At 40.7% G+C, this 10,000-nt stretch overlaps 1 protein-coding gene and 1 long non-coding RNA gene across 2 annotated transcripts in view; one reads left to right on the top strand and one right to left on the bottom strand.

Annotated features, from left to right (window-relative positions):
* The window catches only part of DIPK1B (divergent protein kinase domain 1B), a 262,257-nt gene that overhangs the window by 14,542 nt on the left and 237,715 nt on the right, over positions 1-10,000 (bottom strand). The gene's annotated exons all lie outside the window — the stretch shown is intronic.
* LOC128643199 (uncharacterized) overlaps positions 3,152-10,000 on the top strand; it is a 205,659-nt gene continuing 198,810 nt past the window's right edge. The window contains exon 1 of the long non-coding RNA XR_008399783.1: positions 3,152-3,264. This is a non-coding gene — a long non-coding RNA (uncharacterized LOC128643199). The remainder of the gene's footprint in view (positions 3,265-10,000) is intronic.

The following is a 10,000-nucleotide window of genomic DNA, read 5'->3' as shown; positions in this document are numbered from 1 at the left end:
TGAGCAATAAGTCATTTTCAACATCACTTGAGATTTTAATACACATATCAATTTGATGTACCCTGGTTTAATAATAAGTTTATGGTGCTAAGAGCTATAAGTTTGCCCTGGGAATATATATATATACCTGTATGTGTTATTATGAATAGGTCAATATTCTATTATGTATGGGAGGCAACGATAAGATATAGATGGTTTTTACTATTATATGTTTTTATATTTATAATATACTTTTTAATTGTGTATATATATATATATATATATATATATATAGTACATATATATAGACAGAATTAGGTAACATTTATTATCACTTGAGGCGGAGGTACCCAAAACTCCAGTGGCTAAACATTTCTTTAGACACACTAATCGCTTAGCAGCATTCATGTTCCAGGGCATTGAAGCAGTGATTATAGGATGTAGAGGAGGGGACAAATTTCAGGCACTTTTACACAGAGCACATCTGGCCAGCTGTCTATTCACAGCCCGGCCCGACCGTGCCATTACACTCAGTGCAGCTCGCTCCCGCTGTCAGACAGAGCAGGAGCGAGCTGCACTGAGTATACGGGCGCGGTCGGGCCGGGCTGTGAATAGACAGCTGGCCAGATGAGCTCTGTGTAAAAAACAGACCCGCTCAGAAGAGCACAGAGAGCGGGTCTGAAAAACGGTCATTTTTTATAAAAATTCACAGGGAATATTAGGTTTTATAAAGCTGCTGCTGCTAATATAATGTTATATAATTCTGCACTATGTGCAGAATTATATAACATTATTTTTTAGGTTTACTGGCCCTTTAAGGAATTTAAATGGAATGAGAATTATACATATGTTACCATAGACGTAGTATCGTTATATTCATGTATCCCTCACGATTTAGGGATCAAATCGGTCAAAAATATGCTGGAAAAATATTCTGATTATGATTCCAAACATATCTCTTATATTCTTGAGGCAATTTCATTTTTGCTAAATTACAATTATTTTATCTTTGAAGGTGATTTCTTTATCTAATTAAGGGGTACAGCAAAGGGGGTGAAATTCACCCCATCTTATGCCAATTTGTATCTAGCTGAATTTGAGGAATGGGCCCTTTTTGGTTTGAGGAATTTGTTTAAAGATAAGATAAAATTGTATACAAGATATATAGATGATATGTTGTTAATTTGGGACAGAGACGTACAATCAGTTAATGACTTTGTGACACACCTAAATAAAAATGACAACAATTTGAAATTTACTTTTTCATATGACAAAATTAAAATGCCTTATTTGTATGTGTTACTGAGCTATGATAGTTCCAACATATTGACTGAAGTGTATAGGAAGGAGATCTCAGGGAACACTATTCTTAGAGCGGATTCCTCACACCCTTATCATCTTAAGAAGGGAATACCTAAGGGACAATTCATTAGGTTACGACGTAACTGTAGCAATTTGGAAAGTTATTGGAAACATGCTAATAGCTTGACGGAACGTCTTATAGAAAGAGGTTATGAAAAAACATTGTTCAATATGCTATTCATGCAGGTTTCGAAATTAAATAGAGAAAACCTGCTTTTGGACAGAGAGAGATCAGGTAGAGATAATGCAGGCATTAACTTTATCACCACATAGAGCAAGCAATTTACAGACATATGCAAAATTATAAGAAATAGGTTACCGCTTTTAGAGAACGATAAGGATTTACAAACTATATCAAGACATTGTAATTTTATCTCTCGAAAAAGCAAAACTATTAACGACATGGTGAGGAGAGATTTTGCTACAGGTAAATCGGGTAGAGGAGCAACTAGAAATTGGTTAACACCTAACCTAGGTTTCTATAGGTGTAGAGGGAGACAATGTAAGTGTTGCAACTTTACAAGAAAAGGTAACACTTTTACATCAACAGTTACACAGAAAGAATTTTCAATTAGACAACGTATTAACTGTAACTCTACTTATGTAGTTTATTTGAACATTTCTTTAGACACACTAATTGCTTAGCAGCATTCATGTTCCAGGGCATCGAAGCAGTGATTATAGGATGTAGAGGAGGGGACAAATTTCAGGCACTTTGTAAAAAAGAAGTATTTTGGATTTATACTTTGTGCACAGGGGCTCCACTAGGTATCAATGAAATAAGTGATTTTAAACTTTTCATTGATAAAACCAAATAGTAGCTGCTGTTGCTTTAATTCCAATTATACTTGCACTTATTACTTACTTTCTTCCTTATAATATATAAATCTAGCTAGACTTGGGGTCTTTGGTCACTACTTGTAATTACGAAAAGCAATAGAAAAGATAGAGGTACTTTGTTGCAATATTTATGCAATAATTAATCTGTACTTACCTAGCCTTTAATATCGAGGCATATAGTCAATAATATATTATGACTATATGCTAAAGCGTGAATGGTTATCTGCAGTTTCTTAAAGCTTGAGGTTTAAATTATATAGAGCATTTGACTTTTATACATGATTCAACTATGATTTCTAGGCTGCAGGTCTCTTAACCGATTGTATAGATACATTTATACGCATTTTATTTATGGCTCATCAATACAGATTTATTAGGCATTTTTTCAGGTGCAGTACTGGTGCTAACTCAGATTGTAAGTTATTTTGTGACAATTGTTTGCCTTTGTGTATGGTCAGAAATATACGACAACACTGTAGCTTTAAATTTGACCTATGTCTTCTCTAACCCATCTTTAAGTATATAAACATCTATATGCACTGTCTCTTTAAGTATCCATCTTATTATGAATATAAGCGTGTGTTGTAACGAACAATACATGCCCTAGAAATAGCCAATAATAATTTTCAGCTTTGTGCTCTCTTTTGTTTTTTACGAATTTGTATATGTGTTTAATTAGATTGTATGTGATGAGTTCGCGGAGGGGCAGTGTAGTTCAAGTGATTTTGTATTGGCTGGGCTGTATTCCCCATCTGTGCACTTAATCAGGTATGACACACCTGTACAACAGCTCTGAGGAAGTGCCCTGAAGGGCAGGAAACGCGTCGGTTGTATAGATCTGTTAGCTGTGCTCTGTATCGTTTTAACTGCACGTCTAAATAAATAGACTTTTAAAGTGTTTTGTCCTCTCCCTTCTCATTTTTACATAAGTGTCCACCATTGCTGCTTTATGACAATTTGCTTGGATTACCTTTGAACTACAGCAGGGTGTTTGGAGAGCCCTGAAGCACTACAGAACTGGGACCAGAACCGTCACTGACTGCACAAAGTCGGTTGGAGTTTGCATGAATTCACCTGGGAACCGTGAGTAAATAGCTACACTTTCTGAAGCTTTTCTACGGCTACATATTCAGTGGTCTATTATATGTATCACGTATCCATGTACAGCTGTGATATTTCTCATACATAGGCTTGGAGCATAGCCTGTACAGCTCTAGGAGGTGATTTCAATATTTATAACTCTGTTACACTTAGTGGATTCCGTTATGTTTTATGTGACTGTAATCATTCGATACATTGTACTTGGAAACTAATTTATTTGGTTGTGAACATTTACCATTGTTGGAAGTCACATTTAAGTGTTACTTTGGGCGCATTTTTATACTACTTGGACTTAAGTGTTTTTGTTTGCCACATGCACATGTACAAAGATATGGTCTATTTTGGTGGCTTAGCCCATTATTCTGTAAACCATATGTTTTTCTCTAATTTGGTTCTCATCTGTGAGGTCATTGTTTACCTTTGTATCCATGACTACTAACTACCTGTGAATATTCACAGATGAGATCAATTAATTATTAGTCCCATCATAGAATGTTTGTTACCCTATATATAGCAAGTGTAGTTTTAATGTCTGTATCATAGCCTGAGGAAACAGCCACGTCTAGGCTGAGAAACGCGTCGCTTTGGAATAAAGATAACTTTTATTATACACTTGTTTCATCATCACTTTATATTGGTTTGTATGGTGTTTAACACTAATACATCACTGGTTTTGGGCCTCTTTGGAACAAGTCTGTAGCTGCCTGCTGCTTGCTGTGTTCACAATCAGCTGTTACTGTTGTTACTGCACCTGGAGGTGCTTCCCTTCTTGTAAGTGCAACCAACACATTTCCTCTTGCCCTTGTCCCAACGTTACTGGGCTATGGTATTTTGCTTTTTGTGTTTACATAGGTGCTAAGAAGGCTTCCCCAAGGGATTTGTGACTGGACATCATTGCTGATTCTATACAGTGAGCTGGACCACTGCGAAGTTCCAGTCCGCCCCATTAGCACCTTTGGGTACTTCACCTTTGTGAGTATAATTTGACATCTTGCATTTTAAACTTAACAATTTACCTCTATAATTAAATATTATTTGTTCTCTTGGTATCCTTTGTTGAAGACTAAACCTAATTGCTTAGGGGTGTCCATGTGTCAAAAGAAGTCTATGGCAGCAGTGTATGCAACGATGTATACCTTTCCTATAAACAATGTTGCAAACACTGCTACCAGATGACTAGAGACACATGCACACTCCTGAGCTCACCTAGGGTTACTCTTTAACAAAGGAAACCAATAAAACTAAGTCAAATAAATAATAGAAGTGAATTGGAAAGTTTTTTAAAATCTCATGCTCTGTCCAGTCCATTTAAGTTTACTTTTGACTATTCTCTTCCTTTGATTATACATAAAAAAACAACTTTCATATACTTTTATTATTCATTTTGCTCCCTTTTCCATTAACTTACGTCTGTAGATTGTGGATTTCCAGCCTTAAAACTGACATGGCAGCTTTACAAACCCTAACCCCGTACCTCAACACACCTAACCCCGTACCTCAACACACCTAAACCCCGTACCTCAACACACCTAACCCCGTACCTCGCAAACCTAACCCCGTACCTCAACACACCTAACCCCATACCTCGCAAACCTATCCCTCGCAAACCTAACCCCGTACCTCACAAACCTAACCCCGTACCTCATAAACCTAACCCTATACCTATACCTCACAAACCTATCCCTATACCTCACAAATCTATCCCTATACTTCACAAACCTAACCCCGTGCCTCACAAACCTAACCATATACCTCAAATAAATAATAGAAGTAAATAGGAAAGTTGTTTAAAATCTCATGCTCTGTCCAGTCCATTTATGTTTAGTTTTGACTATTCTCTTCCTTTGATTATACATTGTAAAACAACTTTCATATACTTTTATTATTCATTTTGCCCCCTTTTCCATTAACTGTAGATTGTGGATTTCCAGCCTTAAAACTGACATGGCAGCTTCACAAACCCTAACCCCGTACCTCAACACACCTAACCCCGTACGGCACAAACCTAAACCCATACCTCAACAAACCTAACCCTGTACCTCAACACACTTAACCCCGTACCTCGCAAACCTAACCCCGTACCTCAACACACCTAACTGCGTACCTCGCAAACCTAACCCCCTACCTCACAAACCTAACCCTGTACCTCACAAACCTAACCCCGTACCTCACAACCCTAGCACCGTACCTCACAACACTAGCACCATACCTCACAGCCCTAGAACCATACCTCATAAACCTAACCCTATACTTCACAAACCTAACCCCGTACCTCACAAACCTAACCCCGTACCTCACAAACCTAACCCCGTACCTCACAAACCTAACCCGTACCTCACAAACCTAACCCGTACCTCACAAACCTAACCCCGTACCTCACAACCCTAACCCCGTACCTCACAAACCTAACCCTGTACCTCACAAACCTAACCCCGTACCTCACAAACCTAACCCGTACCTCACAAACCTAACCCCGTACCTCACAACCCTAACCCCGTACCTCACAACCCTAACTCAGTACCTCGCAACCCCAACCCCGTACCTCGCAACCCCAACCCCGTACCTCGCAACCCCAACCCGTACCTCGTAACCCCAACCCCGTACCTCGCAACCCCAACCCTGTACCTCGCAACCCCAACCTGGTACCTTGCAACCCCAACCCGGTACCTCATGCTCTGTCCAGTCCATTTATTTTTAGTTTTGACTATTCTCTTCCTTTGATTATACATAGTAAAACAACTTTCATATACTTTTATTATTCATTTTGCCCCCTTTTCCATAAACTTACGTCTGTAGATTGTGGATTTCCAGCCTTAAAACTGACATGGCAGCTTCACAAACCCTAACCCCGTAGCTCAACACACCTAACCCTGTACCTCAAAAACCTAACCCCATACCTCAACACACCTAACCCCATACCTCAACACACCTAACCCCGTACCTCAACACACTTAACCCCGTACCTCGCAAACCTAACCCCGTACCTCGCAAACCTAACCCCGTACCTCAACACACCTAACTGCGTACCTCACAAACCTAGCACCATACCTCACAACCCTAGCACCATACCTCACAACCCTAGCACCATACCTCATAAACCTAACCCTATACCTCACAAACCTATCCCTATACCTCACAAACCGAACCCCATACCTCACAAACCTAACCCCGTACCTCACAAACCTAACCCCGTACCTCACAAACCTAACCCCGTACCTCACAAACCTAACCCCGTACCTCACAACCCTAACTCCGTACCTCACAACCCTAACTCCGTACCTCACAACCCTAACCCCGTACCTAACTTTCATATCCTTTTATTATTCATTTTGCCCCCTTTTCCATTAACTTATGTCTATAGATTGTGGATTTCCAGTCTTAAAACTGACATGGCAGCTTCAGAAACCCTAACCCCGTACCTCGCAAACCTAACTCCGTACCTCGCAACCCCAACCCAGTACCTCGCAACCTCAACCCCGTACTTTGCATTCCCAACCTCGTACCTCGCAACCCCAACCCGGTACCTTGCAACCCCAACCCGATACCTCGCAACGCCAACCCGGTACCTCGCAACCCCAACCCGGTACCTCGCAACCCCAACCCGGTACCTCGCAACCCCAACCCGGTACCTCGCAACCCCAACCCTGTACCTCGCAACCCCAACCCCATACCTCGCAACCCCAACCCCATACCTTGCAACCCTAACCCCATACCTCGCAACCCCAACCCCGTACCTCTCAACCCCAACCCCGTACCTCACAAACCTAACCCTATAACCTCACAAACCTAACCCTATAACCTCACAAACCTAACCCTATAACTTCACAAACCTAACCCTATAAACTCACAAACCTAACCATATACCTCACAAACCTAACCATATACCTCACAAACCTAACCCCATAACCTCACAAACCTGACCCCATAATGTTTTGTTCTAGTACAAAAGCCTTGCTGAATAGAACAATACGTGACCCCAGGAGCTGACCATGTGTGTTTTGTTCTGGTACAAAAGTCTTGCTGGATAGAACAATATGTGACTCCAGGAGCTGACCATGTGTGTTTTGTTCTGGTACAAAAGCCTTGCTGGATAGAACAATATGTGACTCCAGGAGCTGACCGTGTGTTTTGCTCTGGTACAAAATTCTTGCTGGATAGAACAAAATACGATTCCAGGAGCTGACCATGTCTGTTTTGTTCTGGTACAAAAGTCTTGCTGGATAGAACAATATGTGACTCCAGGAGCTGACCATGTGTGTTTTGTTCTGGTACAAAAGCCTTGCTGGATAGAACAATACGTGACTCCAGGAGCTCACCATGTGTGTTTTGTTCTGGTACAAAAGTCTTGCTGGATAGAACAATACGTGACTCCAGGAGCTGACCATGTCTGTTTTGTTCTGGTACAAAAGCCTTGCTGGATAGAACAATATGTGACTCCAGGAGCTGACCGTGTGTTTTGCTCTGGTACAAAATTCTTGCTGGATAGAACAAAATATGATTCCAGGAGCTGACCATGTCTGTTTTGTTCTGGTACAAAAGCCTTGCTGGATAGAACAATAATTGACTCCAGGAGCTGAACATGTGTGTTTTGTTCTGGTACAAAAGTCTTGCTGGATAGAACAATACGTGACTCCAGGAGCTGACCATGTGTGTTTTGTTCTGGTATAAAAGTCTTGCTGGACAGAACAATACGTGACTCCATGAGCTGACCATGTGTGTTTTGTTCTGGTACAAAAGTCTTGCTGGATAGAACAATATATGATTCCAGGAGCTGACCATGTGTGTTTTGTTCTGGTACAAAAGCCTTGCTGGATAGAACAATACGTGACTCCAGGAGCTGACCATGTGTGTTTTGTTCTGGTACAAAAGCCTTGCTGGATAGATTATGTGACTCCAGGAGCTGACCATCTGTGTTTTGTTCTGGTACAAAAGCCTTGCTGTATAGAACAATACGTGACTCTAGGAGCTGACCATGTGTGTTTTGTTCTGGTACAAAAGTCTTGCTGGATAGAACAATACGTGACTCCAGGAGCTGACCATGTGTGTTTTGTTCTGGTACAAAAGCCTTGCTGGATAGAATATGTGACTCCAGGAGCTGACCATGTGTGTTTTGTTCTGGTACAAAAGCCTTGCTGGATAGAACAATACGTGACTCCAGGAGCTGACCATGTGTGTTTTGTTCTGGTACAAAAGCCTTGCTGGACAGAACAATACGTGACTCCAGGAGCTGACCATGTGTGTTTTGTTCTGGTACAAAAGTCTTGCTGGATAGAACAATACGTGACTCCAGGAGCTGACCATGTGTGTTTTGTTCTGGTACAAAAGTCTTGCTGGATAGAACAATACGTGACTCCAGGAGCTGACCACGTGTGTTTTGTTCTGGTACAAAAGTCTTGCTGGACAGAACAATACGTGGCTCCAGGAGCTGACCATGTGCGTTTTGTTCTGCTACAAAAGCCTTGCTGGATAGAACAATACATGACTCCAGGAGCTGACCATGTGTGCTTTTGGATGTTCCAGGAGCATAATCATAATGTTGAGGTTGTCCCTTTTGATTTTCATTTTTTTTCCCCGTTAAAATAACCGTTTCCAAATTGTATTTTTTGCATATAATAGACTTTTTTATAGATGGAGTTATTTAACCCTTTCCCGCCGATGTAAACAAATAAAAATTTAAATCATGCGATCATTCATGCAATCGTGTGAATTCAATAATGGCATTGGGTCAGGGGGGAGTGCCTATGACACTAGGCACACCCTCCAGCCCGCAAACTTATTTAAGAAGCTTCCATGTCTTCAGGACAGCAGAACGGTTTAATTTTCATAACATTGCACAGACTTAAAGGGACATGATACAAAATGTTAAAGCACCTGATTTTGATGCAGCATAGCTGTAGAAATCTGATTAGAAAATATCACCTGAACATCTCTATGTATTCACACCCCACTGTAAAGAAACATTAAGCAGCATATCAGAATGTTAGTCCCAGGACTTAGAAGGGTGTGTGCGCCTGGCATGTGCAGGCACAGTCATGTTACTTCTTATTCAGTTTAAGGATATTTACTATGAAAACTCACAAGATTTCAGTGAAATCTCATGAGATTTCAGTAAAGCAAAGCACGACCTCAGCACTGCTAATGCTGATTGGCTATATGTTTTTTTCCACCTGCAGCTGGACAGTAGCTAAAGTATAAATTTTCACAGAGAAAATTAATAACGATATAAAGAAGATATAAAGAAGATCTAGAGCGCAATTTTATTTATCCCAAAATAGTGTGAAACCTTCAATTACAAATGTATTATTATAACACGTTCTACTCACAAACACTATTAGATAAAGGGCATTGATACAAATAATTAATCTATCCTTGGGACTGAGATTGTGCCAGAGTCCTCCACCTTGTGCTCTCGATCGTTCCAGCCGGTGTGTGACGTCACCACCTGGCAAAAACACCTGGAGTGCTCCGCCTCCTCGATTAACTTCCACAAGGTATACACAGTCTGCCTATATTTTTGCCCTCTAGGGCCTCCATTACATATAGAGTGTCGCCCGCAAAAGCCGGTGACGCGCGATTTTGGTATTGCATATAGGCCTCCATTACATATAGAGCGTCGCCCGCAAAAGCTGGCGACGCCAGATTTTACGCGATTTTGGTATTACATATACGGGGTAGCATACAAGTTACACGCGTATTTTTTAACCATAGACTAACATAG

The sequence above is a fragment of the Bombina bombina genome, chromosome 12, assembly GCF_027579735.1.
Source record: "Bombina bombina isolate aBomBom1 chromosome 12, aBomBom1.pri, whole genome shotgun sequence".
NCBI lineage: Eukaryota > Metazoa > Chordata > Amphibia > Anura > Bombinatoridae > Bombina > Bombina bombina.
The sequence above is the reverse complement of the archived record's forward strand: the minus strand, read 5'-3'. Positions and strand labels throughout refer to the sequence as shown.